The 14,659-nt window shown below is 34.9% G+C and overlaps 1 protein-coding gene across 5 annotated transcripts in view; it reads right to left on the bottom strand.

The window, feature by feature from the left end:
• Positions 1-520: 520 nt before the first annotated feature.
• The window catches only part of CARF (calcium responsive transcription factor), an 84,764-nt gene continuing 70,625 nt past the window's right edge, over positions 521-14,659 (bottom strand). For 2 of the 5 annotated variants that reach the window (XR_004623570.1, XR_002142648.2), the window contains 2 exons: positions 12,329-12,495; positions 521-741 (listed from right to left, as the gene is read on the bottom strand). The gene's annotated coding sequence lies outside the window, so the exon portion shown is untranslated. The remainder of the gene's footprint in view (positions 742-12,328; positions 12,496-14,659) is intronic. The other 3 variants (XR_002142643.2, XR_004623566.1, XR_004623572.1) reach the window with 2 other exon arrangements.

The following is a 14,659-nucleotide window of genomic DNA, read 5'->3' as shown; positions in this document are numbered from 1 at the left end:
ATCTATCACAACATTCTTCTAAAAGGTTCTCATGGTCTTTTTATTCTATAATTCTTACATAATAAACCATCTTAAAACTTAGTGATGCCCCTCAAAGGCATTATTCTCAGTGAAATAAGAGAGAGAGAAACACTGTATGATCTTTCTTATATGTGGAATCTAAAAAAAATTTTTTTAAATAAATAAAAACCAAGTTCATAGAGAGGACAGACTGGCGTTGTCAGAGACAGGGGTTGAGGGGTGGGAGAAATGGATGAACTGTTGGTTTTTTGTTTAAACAAATTAAATAAAAAATAAATATTTGGAATGATCATCAGATATCTTTAAATTTGAGTAAAATTTCTCTTCCTTTAGCCAACTTCGTGTCATTATTTGTAAATATGCATGATCCAGAGACAATCATGACAACTCAGTGTGCATATTCCCCCATTTTTATAAATTTATTCAATGATGCAAGCATATTTTTAAACAAAATATAATTATGCCATGCATTTTAAAAAACTTAGTAAAACTTAGTGGCATAAAACAACCATTTTATTGCACTCACAGATTCCATGGATGAGGGATGTGGGCAGAGCAAAGAAGAGATAACTAGTCTCTGTTCTACCATGTCTGGGGCTTCGGCTGGAAAACTCAAAGGTTGGGAATGACTCAATGGCTGAGGGCTGAAATAATCTGGCGACATCTTCAGTTACATGGCAAGAACTAGATGCTGGCTGCTGGCTTGGAACTTTAGCTGGACTGTCAACATAAAAAAACTGTTAAATGCGGTTTGTCTGCATGAGCCAGTTTAGACTTCCTCACAGTGATTTCTTTAAAAAGAAACAAAGCACTAGCTATAAGGGAAAAATTTGATAACGTTAACGTCATTAAAATTTTAAAAGCCTATTCATCAAAAGCATCATAGACAGAGCAAAAAGATACCCTGAATGTGAAAATATATTTGAAACACATATTTTTTAATAAAACACTCTTATTTGGAATATATATAGAATTCCAGTAAAAAAGTAATAGAAACTAAGTTTTTCTTTTACTTTTTAAAAAGATTTTATTTCTTATTTAAATTAAATTAACATATAGTGTATCACCCAGTTACCCCAATCCCCACCCCTCTCTCCTCCAGCAACCCTCAGTCTGTTTTCTATGATTAAGAGTCTCTTATGGCTTGTCTCCCTCTCTGATTTTATCTAATTTTATTTATCCCTCTCTTCCCCTATTATCCTCTGCCTTGTTTCTTAAATTCTACTTATCAGTGAGATCATATGAGAATTGTATTTCTCTGACTGACTTATTTTGCTCTAGTTCTATTTTGTTGCAAATGGCAAGATTTCAATTTTTTGATGGCTGAGTAGTATTCCATTGTACATATATATACCACATCTTTATCCATTCATCTGTCAATCCAATTATCTAAAATCTTTCCATAGTTTAGCTATTGTGGACATTGCTGCTATAAACATTGGGGTGCAGGTGCCCCTTCAGATCACTACCTTTGTATCTTTGGAGTAAATACCTAGTAGTGCAATTGCTGGGTTGTAGGGTAGCTCTATTTTCAACTTTTTCAGAAACCTCCATACTGTTTTCCAGAGTAGCTGCACCAGCTTGCATTCCCACCAACAGTGTAGGAGGGTCCCCTTACTCTGCATCCTCGCCAACATCTGTCGTTTCCTGACATGTTAATTTTAGCCATTCTGACTGGTGTGAGGTGGTATCTCATTGTGGTTTTGATTTGTATTTCCCTGATGCCAAGTGATGTTGAGCACTTTTTCATATGTCTGTTGGCCCTTTGTATGTCTTCTTTGGAGAAATGTCTGTTCATGTCTTCTGCCCATTTCTTGATTGGATTAGTTGTTCTTTGGGTGTTAAGTTTGATAAATTTTTTATAGATTTGGGCTACTAGTCCTTTATCTGATAAGACATTTGCAAATATCTTCTCCCATTCTGTTGGTTGTCTTATGGTTTTGTTGACTGTTTCCTTTGCTGCCCAGAAGTTTTATCTTGATGAAATCTCAATAGTTTATTTTTGTTTTTGTTTCGCTTGCCTCAGGAGATGTGTCTAGTAAGTAGTTGCTATGGAAATAGTCCAGCTTCATTCTTCTGCATGTGGCTGTCCAATTTTCCCAACACAATTTGTTGAAGAGACTGTCTTTTTCCCGTTGGATATTCTTTCCTGCTTTGTCAAAGATTAGTTGACCATAGAGTTGAGGGTCCATTTCTGGGTTCTCTATTCTGTTCCATTGATCTAATGTGTCTGTTTTTGTGCCACCACCATACTGTCTTGATGATTACAGCTTTGAAATACAGCTTGAAGTCTGGAGTTGTGATGCCACCAACTTTGGTTTTCTTTTTCAACATTCCCTTGGCTATTTGGGGTCTTTTCTGGTTCCATACAAATTTTAGGATTATTTGTCCAGCTCTGTGAAAAAAAGTGGATGATATTTTGATAGGGATTGCATTGAAAGTATAGATTGCTCTAGGTAGCCTATGCTACCTACATTTAGTGGTATTTGTTCTTCAATCCATGAGCATGGAATGTTTTTCCATTTCTTTGTGTCTTCCTCAATTTCTTTCATGAGTGTTCTATAGTTTTCTGAGGACATATCCTTTGCCTCTTTGGTTAGGTTTATTCCTAGGCATCTCATGGTTTTGGGTGCAATCGTAAATGGGACTGACTCCTTAATTTCTCTTTCTTCTATCTCATTGTTAGTGTATAGAAATGCAATTGATTTCTGTGCATTGATTTTATATCCTGACACTTTGCTGACTCCATGTATGAGTTCTAGCAATTTGGGGGTGGGTCTTTCGGGTTTTTCACATAGAGTGGAAGAGTGAGAGTTTGTCATCCACGACAAGTGAGAGTTTGACAACTTCTTTGTCGACTCGGATGCCTTTTATTTCTTTTTGTTGTCTGATAGCTGAGGCTAGGACTTCTAACACTATGCTGAACAACAGTGGTGAGAGTGGACATTCCTGTCCTGTTCCTGACCTTAGGGGAAAAGCTCTCAGTTTTTCCTCATGAGATGATATTTGCTGTGGGCTTTTCGTATATGGCACTTATGATCTTGAGGTATATTCCTTCTATCCCTATACTGTGAAGAGTTTTAATCAAGAAAGGATGCTGTACTTTGTCAAATGTTTTTTCTGCATTGAGAGGATCATATCATTCTTGTCCTTTCTTTTATTAACGTAGTGTGTCACACTGACTGATTTGCAGATGTTGAACCACCCTTGCAGCCCTGGAATAAATCCCACCTGGTCATGGTGAATAATCCTTTTAATATACTGTTGAATTCTATTGGCTAGTATCTTGGTGAGAATTTTTGCATCCATGTTCATCAGGGATTTTGGTCTGTAGTTCTCCTTTTTGGTGGGGTGTTTCTTTGGTTTTGGGATGAAGGTAATGCTGGCCTCATAGAAAGAGTTTGGAAGTTTTCCTTCCCTTCCCTTTCTTTTGTTTTCTTTTCTTTTTTCTTTTCTTTTCTTTTTTTTTTGAAATCACTTCAGAAGAATGGGTATTAATTCTTCTTTAAATGTTTGGTAGAATTCCCCTGGGAAGCCATCTGGCCCTGGACTCTTGTTTTTTGGGAGATTTTTGATTACTATTTCAATTTCCTTGCTGGCTGTGGGTCTGCTCAGGTTTTCTATTTCTTCCTGTTTCAGTTTTGGTAGATCATACACTTCTAGGAATGCATCCATTTCTTCCAGATTGCCTAATTTGTTGGCATATGGTTGCTCATAATATGTTCTTATAATTGTTTGTATTTCTTTGGGGTTGGTTGTGATCTCTCCTCTTTCATTCATGATTTTATTTATTTGGGCTCTTTCTGTTTTCTTTTTGATAAGTCTGGTCGGGGGTTTATCGATCTTATTAATTCTTTTAAAGAACAAGCAGCTAGTTTTGTTGATCTGTTCTACCGTTCTTTTGGTTTCTATTTCATTGATTTCTGTTCTAATCTTTATTAATTCTCTTCTCCTGCTGGGTTTAGGCTTTATTTGCTGTTCTTTCTCTAGCTCCTTTAGGTGTAATGTTAGGTTGTGTATTTAAGAACTTTCTTGTTTCTTGAGAAGAAACTAAGCTTTTTTTTGTTTTAATGATTTTTTATTATATTATGTTAGTCACCATACAGTACATCCCCGGTTTCCGATGTAAAGTTCGATGATTCATTAGTTGCATATAACACCCAGTGCACCATGCAATACGTGCCCTCCTTACTACCCATCACCAGACTATCCCATTCCCCCACCCCCCTCCCCTCTGAGGCCCTTAGTTTGTTTCTCATAGTCCATAGTCTCTCATGTTTCATTCCCCCTTCTGATTACCCCCCCTTTCTTTATCCCTTTCTTCCCCTACCAATCATCCTAGTTCTTATGTTCCATAGATGAGAGAAATCATATGATAATTGTCTTTCTCTGCTTGACTTATTTCACTTAGCATTATCTCCTCCAGTGCCGTCCATGTTGCAGCAAATGTTGAGAATTCGTTCTTTCTGATAGCTGAGTAATATTCCATTGTATATATGGACCACAGCTTCTTAATCCAGTCATCTGTTGAAGGGCATCTCGGCTCCTTCCACGATTTAGCTATTGTGGACAATGCTGCTATGAACATTGGGGTGCATATGGCCCTTCTCTTCACTACGTCTGCATCTTTGGGGTAAACACCCAGTAGGAGAAGAAACTAAGCTTTTAAATGAGTAAAATATTTGGATTGGCCATTCACAGGAAGGGAAATACAAATGGTGAACAAATATTGAAAAGGTACTCAAATTCATTTGCACTTAAGGAAATGCAAATTAAAACCACAATTTAAAAAACACTAAATATTTATCAGTTTTGAAAAACTAGGAAGTCTGACAACAAAAAGTACTGTTAAAGATATGAAACTGCAATTATCATACACTGTTAGTGAGAGTATACATGGGTACAATCAGTTTAGAAATCAGTTTGGCACTATCTGGGAAAGCTAAAGATATGTATATCCAATGATCCAACTACTTTTATATAGCTGGAGAAAATGTGTGTGTGTGTGTACCAGAAGATATGTATGACATGTATCATTTAAACATCAATTTATATAGAAAACAAACTGATGGTTACCAGAGGGCAGGAGAAGTGGGGGGATGGGTTAAACAGATGATGGAGATTAAGGAGTACACTTGTGGTAATGAACAAAGGGTGATGTATGGAAGGGTTGAATCACTATATTGTACACCTGAAACTAATATAATGCTGTATTTTAACTAACTGTAATTAAATAAAAACTTAAAAAAATAAATCTATGCATTTCACCAATGTAACAGACGAAAGGAGGAAAATTATATAGTGATCTCAAAAGACATGGTATGTGACAAAAGTCAACATCCACTCATAAACTCTGGGCAAACTAGAAAAGATCTGAAATCTAGATAGTTTCAAATGTGTATGAATTACAGAATGTAATGCTTACTTTCCAACTTAAATATCCTTTGAACTCTTTGGTTTACAAAAATCTAAGACAGTAGTAGTTCAGTGCCAATGTTCCTTAAAGTTGTGCCTGGCTGGCTCACTAGGTAGAGCATGCAACTCTTGATTTTGGGGTTGTGAATTTGAGCCCCATGTTGGGTGTGAACTTACATTAAAGAAAAAGAAAGAAAACTTAAAGGCTGTCCTTCTATTTATTAAATCTTTATAATATCTTTTTAACTAAATATATTATGGTAAGAGATTTCAAAGATCAAGGTGGGTTACCAATAAAATTAAAGTGTTAATACTACTTTGGAAAAAATATCAGTTCCCCCATTAATATATTAATGCACATCTTACAGTCCCTTATCTTTTAATTTACAGACTCTAGGTTTACAGGAAGTATACTCTTCCATATGGTAAATTTTGATAGTTCAGGAATTGTTTAATTTAGAGTTAAATCTGATTATAACACAGACTTTGGAGTAAAAAAGTCTTGGGTTTAGAGCTTTGATTCTTGGCTTCCTAGCTATGTATAATCTTGGGCAAGGTACTTAACCTACCTGTTTATTTTTCTTCCATAAAACTGGGATAATAATACCCAGGTCAGGTGTGAGGATTAACTGATAAATATAAAGCATGTGGCACTCAATAAGTGTTATCTATTATCTTATTTTGGAACCAGGTAAAGTAAATATAAGTTAAATTGCTGCCGGGTGAACTTGGGAGACCCCCAGGCCCAGGGGTCTCACCCCAGCCCATCCCAAAGATGTTGCTGAAGGTTCTTGTTCTCAGCACAAGAAAGAATTCAAGGACAGACACAGGACAGCAAAGGAGCAACACAAGCAGAAACGTTTATTAAAGTGAAAGTACACTCTTGAGACGTGAGAGCAGAAGAGCTTGAGAGAGGGGAGAAAGAGAGAGAGAGAGAGAACAAAATCACAAATGAAAGGCGAAATAACAACTGACACCAAGGAAAAATAAATAATTATGAGAAAATATTATGAAAAATCATATGCCAACAAACTGGACAACCTAGAAGAAATGGATTAATTTCTAGAAACATAACTTCCCAAAACTGAATGAGGAAGAAATAGAAAATTTGAACACACTGATTACCAGCAACGAAATTGAATCAGTAATCAAAAACACTCACCCAAAACAAAAATCCAGGACCAGATGGCTTCACAAGCAAATTCTACCAAACATTTAAAGAAGAGTTAATATCCCTTCTTCTCAAACTATTGCAAAAAATAGAGAGGAAAGAAAACTCCCAAACTCATTCTCTGAGTACAATATCACCCTGATACCAAAATCAGATAAAGACACCACAAAAAAAAAAAAAAAAAAGAGAACTACAGGGCAGTATCTTCGGTGAACACAGATATAAAAATCCTCAACAAAATACTGCAAACCAAATCCAACAAAACATTAAAATAATCATTCACCATGATCATGTGGGATTTATTCCTGGGATGCAACAATGGTTCAATGTTCCCAAACAAATCAGTGAGAGACAGTACATCAATAAGAAAAAGGATAAAAACCACATAATCACTTCAATAGATGCAGAAAAAGCATTTGACAAAGTATAACACCCATTCATGATAAAAACCCTCAACAAAGTAGCTTTAGAAGGAATATACCTCAACATAATAAAGGCCTTATATGAAAAACCCACACTTAACATCAAACTCAATGGGGAAAAACTGAGAACTTTTCCACCTATGGTTAGGAACAAGACAAAGAAGTCCATTCTCACCATTTTATTCAAAATAGTACTGGAAATCCTAGCCACAGCCATCAGACAACAGAAAGAAATAAAAGGCATCCAAATCATTAAGGAAGAAGTAAAACATTCACTATTGCAGATGACATGATACTATATATAGAAAACTCCAAAGACTCCACCAAAAGAACTACTAGAACTGATAAACGAACTCAGTAAAATTGCAAGATACAAAATCAGTGTACAGAAATCTGTTGCATTTCTATACACCAATAACGAAGCAGCAGAAAGAGAAATTAAGAAAACAATCCCATTTACAATTACACCAAAAATAATAAGATACCTAGGAATAAACCTAAACAGAGGTGAAAGACCTGTACTCCGAAAACTATAAAACACTGATGAAAGAAATTGAAGATAACACAAAGAAATGGAAAGACAATTCATGCTCACAGATTGGAAGCACAAATATTGTTAAAATGTTATTACTACCCAAGGCAATCTACAGATTTAAAGCATTCCTATCAAAATACCAACAGCATTTTTCACAGAACTAGGATGAACAATCCTAAAATTTGTATAGAACCACAAAAGACCTTGAATAGCCAAAGCAATTCTGAAAAAGAAAACCAAAGCTCAAAGCATCACAATTCTGGATTTCAAGTTACATTACAAAGCTATAGTAATCAAAACAGCATGGTACTGTCACACAAGTAGACAAATAGATCAATGGAACAGAATAGAAAACCCAGAAATAAACCCACAATTATATGGTCAATGAATATTTGACAAAGTAGGAAAGGATATCCAATGGGGAAAGGACAATCTCTTCAACAAGTGGTGTTGGGAAAACTGGGCAGCTATAAGCAGAAGAAAGAAACAGGACCACTTTCTTATATGATAGACAAAAATAAAGTCAAAGTGGATTAAAGACCTAAATATGAGACCTGAAACCATAAAAATCCTAGAATTTCTCTGACATCAACCATAGCAACATCTTTCTACATACGTCTCCTGAGACAAGGGAAACAAAAGCAAACAAAACAAAACTGTTAGGATTACATCAAAATAAAGAGTTTCTTTTTGCACAGCAAAGGAAACAGTCAACAAAATAAAAAGGAAACCTTTAGAATAGGATAAAATATTAGCAAATAATATATCCAATAAAGGGTTAGTGTCCAAAATATATAAAGAACTTACACAACTAAACAACTAAAAAAAAAAAAATAAGCCAATTAAAAATGGGTAGAAGACAAGAACAGACATGTCTTCAAAGAAGATGTACAAATGGCCAAAAGACACATGTAGAGATGCTCAACATCAATCATCATCAGGAAAATGCAAATCAAAACTACAATGAGATATCACTTCACACCTGTCAGAAGGGCTAAATTCAATAGTACAAGTAACAACAGGTGTTGGCAAGGATGCAGAGAAAGGGAATCCTTCTTGCAAGGCTGGTGGGAATGCGAACTGGTGCAGCCATTCTGGAGAACACTATGGAAATTCCTCAGTTAAAAATAGAACTATTGTACAATCCAGCAATCACACTACTAGGTATTTACCCAAAGGATAAAAAAAATATGCTGATTTGAAGGGATACAAGCACCCCAATGTTTATAGCAGCAATGTCTACAACAGCCAAAATATGGAAAGAGCCCAGATGTCCATCAACAGATGCGATAGATAGATAGATAGATAGATAGATAGATAGATAGATAGATATAGATATATAATGGAATGTCAGTCATTAAAAAGAATGAAATCTTGCCATTTGCAACAACATAGATGGAGCTAGAGAGTATAAGGCTAACCAAAATAAGTCAGAGAAAGACAAATACTGTATGATTTCACTCATATGTGAAATTTAAGAAACAAATCAAACAAAGGGGAAAAAAGAGAAAGAGAGACAAACCAAGAAACAGACTGTTAAATATAGAGAAGAAAATGGTGGTTGCCAGAGGGGAGGAAGGCAGGGGGATGGGTGAAATAGGTGACGAGGATTAAAGAGTACATTTATCATGATGAGCACTGAGTTATGTATAGAATTGTTCAATCACTGCATTGTACACCTGAAAATAATATAACCCTATATGTTAACTCTACTAGAATTAAAATAAAGACAGTGAGAGTGAGAATGAAAAAGAAAGAACAAGCATGGGAGCTGTGACTCTTGGGTATGGGTTTCCATTTTAGTGACAGTTGTTAACCAGGGGGTGGCATATTCATTACTCAGGGCAAGGATTTCTTGGAAGCAAGGTTTGGAGCCTTTTCCTCCTTAGTTGGTCAGGGGTTTCCTGTCACGGCCCCTGCCATCTTGGATTTGTCTTGTCTGATCTGGCTTCTTGTGAAGTGCTGCTAGGACAGGCTCTGAGTTTCCAGATAGCTGGCCATGACTTCTTTGGTGGCCTCTAGGCCTCCTGCTAGAACCTAATTAACTGCCTACTCCAACAAAATAAACAATGGCTTTATGTTCCACCATTACTTATAGTCTGAATGCTGTGTAACGTGGAGAAGAATAGGGCAGACAAGTGAAAAAGAAAGCGCATGATGCTGGTAGCAAATCGTTATACTATTTTTCCTTTTATTTCTCTTTTTAAAGGAGATTTTTTTAAAAAAAGATTTTATTTGTTTTAGAGAGAGAGGGAGGGGGAGAATGCAAGGAGAAGGTGGGGGTGGGGGGTACAGAAGAGGAGGGAGGGGGAGAGGGAGAGAATCTCTAGCAAACTCGGAGCATGAACCCTGAGATCATTACCTGAGCAAAACCAAGAGTCAGACACTTAACCGACTGAGCCACCAGGTGCCCCAATATTTCTCCTTTTAAATGACCTTTGAAACATTAGGGCTTGCATTGTAAGCTGATATACATTACTGAAAGAACAAATGACTATATTATCATTCGCTGTGCACTTAATTTTATATCTACATACAAGGTCTACACAATTCTTCATAAATGAATATAATTCCTGTTTCATGACAAGTGACTTTGTTAATTTCTGCTCATTTTCTCTATAAAATAAATGCTTTCAGTCCTGCATTGTAAGCAGAATTATTGCAAAGCTAGAGAAAGTAGGAAATTTAAAAATTCTAAGATTTAATAGTTGTGGCTTATCTAATCTCAAATTTTAAAATTACTCAGCTAAGTATAAGAAGACTACTTCCAAATGATTATGTCTAAATAATTTCAGCTCCAAATGACTTCACATGTAATAAACATGTCACTTATTCCCTATTATTTAGTGTCCACGGCAATAAAATAAGAAATGATTACTTGGTTCTAACACAGAAATTTTGTGAAGTTAAGCAATGTGAAAATACTTAGAAATAAAGTGAATAACAAACACTATCTCATGAGGGAAATATAAAGAGCAAATGAGATATTGTATATATTATGGGTTTTTCTACAAACTATACATTTCACAAGGTGTTATTTTTATTGTTATTATTATTATTACTATAAAACATTAACCCAATACAATAGTATCTAAAGGGAAAATTAATATAGGAAGTGAGAGTCTAGAATAGATTTTTATAATGTATGCAGTAGTCAATTTTCATAATGTATGCAGTAATATATTTAATAGTAAATATATTATGGGGTGCCTGGCTGGCTCAGTCCATAGAGCATGTGACTCTTGATCTTAGGGTCACAAGTTTAAGTCCAACTGTGGGCACAGAGGCTACTTAAAAAAAAAAAAAAGTATATGTATTACTATATAAATATAGTGAATGCTGATGCAATATTTCACAAAATGGCATCCTCTCCACTTGCTTTGTATCTATGAAATTTTAACTACTTTATTCATCTGCAGCAATCTGAATTATTTTCCTCCTTCTTTTCAGTTTACCATTCTGTTTTTAAGTATAAATGTTTCTCAGTGTGCCCTAACACAGACTTAAGAAGAGAAAAAAAGAAGGAATACTTTCCCACTAAACTGTTTTTACCAACTATCTGGCCCTCCTAAAACTCATTACCCATCATTACCATCATTAAACAAATGAATCTGTGCTGTTCACCCTTAAATACAGTACAAGGAATTGCTTTTGTGAGGTCACTTGATCACGAATCAACATCTCTTGTGACCTTCAATTTGGGATTTAATCACTTTCTATCTTAATGTATAGCATGTGTCTTTGAATAGTCCTCTATAATGCAGGAGTCTCTGTATTTGAGCTGCTCAGGCAGATTGCTATCTCTTTCATATTCCCCTTTGGACATCTTAACATGGATTTTCTTAACATGTGCATCACAAAACTTTCCAGTTGAACCATTATAGACATACTCCCAAAATTTAGTGAACATTTTTGGTAATTTCTGTATGATTCAGTAGCAAGTAGAGTATTAATTTAAATTGATCAACACAATGAAATTTATTTTGTGTTTAGGGATCCAGATTTATACTTAATGTAATTTTCCACTGTCATGACTAGAATTTCACCTATGTTCTGCTTAATTTTCAATCTTCATATCAGAACAAATTATTTTATAATCTTAGGTACCCACTAAGTCATTTGGTACTTACGTGTGACTCCAATGTTGGCTATTTATTAAATGCCCTTTTCAAAAAAATCTATTTAAAAAATGTGTTTTTTAGGCTTTAGATTCAGATAAACTGGGGAAAATTATTTAAACACTTTGAATCTCAGGGTCTTCATCTAAAAAATGGGGATAATAATACCTTCCTTATAACATATCAAACCCCTAATTCCTTACAACTCATCCATTCCTTGCAAGGATGAATCTGAAAAATGAAAATTCATTTCACTGTGTTGGGACAATTGGTTACTTTAAAAAAAAAAACATTTAAACTTTACTTGCACTCTATACCAAAATAAGTTCAATATATGGGGAAAAAAGACTTAAAAGCTGTAAGAAATTTTAGATAAATATTTATTTGCTGTTTAAAGGAGAAGGACTAAGCATAGGACTAAGCATTTTAATTACCAAATTAAAGGGCAAACTAGAAAAAGGGGAAAGGAACTATTTATAGACAGAGTTAATACATTTAATATATAAAACATGTTATTGTTCCACATGCCTTGGGGAAAAAATGAGATAGAACTAACATACAGACACACAGTAAGAAATCAGAGACAAAAATAGGCAGGTACAATAAAAAACAATGACACTTCTGTATAATAAAGAATTTAACTCACCTTTGTCTTTGGTTCCTGGGAGTGAACTAAGTTTCTAGAATTTTCCAAGTAAAAGGAATGTCTCTATTATTCATGAGCCCTTTGGATCACATCTGAATTCATGCAAATGATGTTACTCATGGTGGGCCCTAGATAGCTTCAGGATAGTTCAGGATAGCTGATCATGCCTGAAAGACCAACCATGCAATTAGAAGGTTGGGGCTTTGCGTCACATGGTATCAACCCAACCTCCTGACCTCTGGGAAAAGGAGGGGGCTGGAGAATGAGTTCCATCACAGACCAATGATTTAATCAATTTTATCTATGTAATTAACTCCAATAAAAGCTCCGGTCATGAAGCTCAGTGATCCTTCCTGGTTGATGAGCACATTGATATGATGGGAGGGCGAAGTGCCCTGATTCCATGAGGAAAAGGAAGGGAACCTCTGCATTCAGGACTCTTCCAGACCTCACCTTAAATGTCTCTTATTAGGCTGTTTCTGTCTTGTAACCTTCTAATAAACTGTAATTGTTAAGTATAGTTCTGAGTCATTCCAGCAAATTATCAAACCTTCAAAGGTCATGGGATTGTCCCAGATTTGTAGGCAGCTGGACAGGCAGGTGGCCTGGGGACCTGACTTTTGACTGGTGTCTGAAGTAGGGGCAGTCTTGTTGGAGACCATGCCTTTAAATTTTGCGTGGTCTGTGCTAACTTTGGGTGATTAATGCCAGAACTGAATTGCAGTATACCAGCTGGTATCAGAATAAACATTAATTACATAAGATATATTAAGAGATGCATGAAAGAATGGTTGCCAAAATATTAATGGTGGTTATCTCTGGACTGATTTCAGGTGATTTTTATTATTTTAAAAACATCTTTCATATCTTAATCAAATTTTTAATTATGATCATGTGTCCTATGTATAATGAGGGAAAGGATGCTTCTTACATTGTAGGGAGAAAAAGAAAGCTCTTGAAGATATACTATTAGGTAAAGAAACTAAGATTCTGAATAGTTGGTATTATATGATACGTTTACATTTATATATATATATATATCCATGTATATTTATATATACATATTGAAAGAATATGGAGATATGTACATATTAATAGAATAAGTATAGGAATACTGTATTCTAAAATGCTGTTGATAATGGTTATCTATAAGGAAGTGTGTCAGGGAGGAAGTAATTTCCTACGTGTATTTCCATATTTGAATCTTTTACAACCAGAGATCTACTCAAGTAATAAAAGAAAAACAATGATCCCATAAACATGTTTTTAAAAAATAAACAAAGGACTAAAGAGAGAAAGATAGGATTTATGAGCATAACATAACACAGGATTCACATTGGGCAGTTCTTTCACTGATATACACCTCATCCTAAGGGAGTTAGCTTTCCCCATCTCTCTTTTGCTTTCCCCTAAATGTTTTTCATTGATTTTAATAAATCAGATGATTCAAAGATCTAAAAAAATATATTTAAAAATGAAAAATAAAAAAGAAATGTTTTTTAGCATTTTTAAAAAATACAAGGCCAACAGAAACTGATTTTTTAACTGAATTGCAATGTAAAAATGGGCCAGTGAAAATATTGTATTTCACATAAAAAATATATATGAAAAACAGCTCACTAAAAAAAAAATGTTAATTTCAACAAAAGTAAGGTACTTAAAATTAGAAAGTCTTTAAATTACCATATTTAAATCTCATGAGGATGTGATTAAATGCACAATCAAAAATTACTTTGAGACAAACAATATAACATAGAAAAAAAATTGATAATATTACCAAGAGTAAAAATGCTTATGCTTTTATTTTTTTTTTAAGATTTTATTTATTTATTTGACAGAGATAGAGACAGCCAGTGAGAGAGGGAACACAAGCAGAGGGAGTGGGAGAAGAAGCAGGCTCCCAAAGGAGCAGGGAGCCCGATGTGGGGCTCGATCCCAGAACCTGGGATCATGCCCTGGGCCAAAGGCAGATGCTTAACGACTGAGCCACCCAGGTGCCCCTGCTTATGTTTTAAACAGTTATTTTATATGTGGGAACCCAAACAAAAAACATAGCAGGCAGAGATGCAAACAATGACTTTTATACAAAAAACATTTGGCATTAATAATATTGAAAATATTTAAATGTTCAACAATCTGGGGATGAATAAAATAGATGTGAAAAACATGTTATGCAATATTATGCACCAATTAAAAATAATTTTGAAAAAACCTTCAATACAATGTAATGTTCATTTTTTTAGAAAGCAGGAGTTATAACTGCATATGGTCCAAATTATGTTTATAGAAGACCAATTACAGTAGTCCTCTCTTATCCATGGGAGAAATGTT

The sequence above is a fragment of the Ailuropoda melanoleuca genome, chromosome 2, assembly GCF_002007445.2.
Source record: "Ailuropoda melanoleuca isolate Jingjing chromosome 2, ASM200744v2, whole genome shotgun sequence".
NCBI lineage: Eukaryota > Metazoa > Chordata > Mammalia > Carnivora > Ursidae > Ailuropoda > Ailuropoda melanoleuca.
The sequence above is the reverse complement of the archived record's forward strand: the minus strand, read 5'-3'. Positions and strand labels throughout refer to the sequence as shown.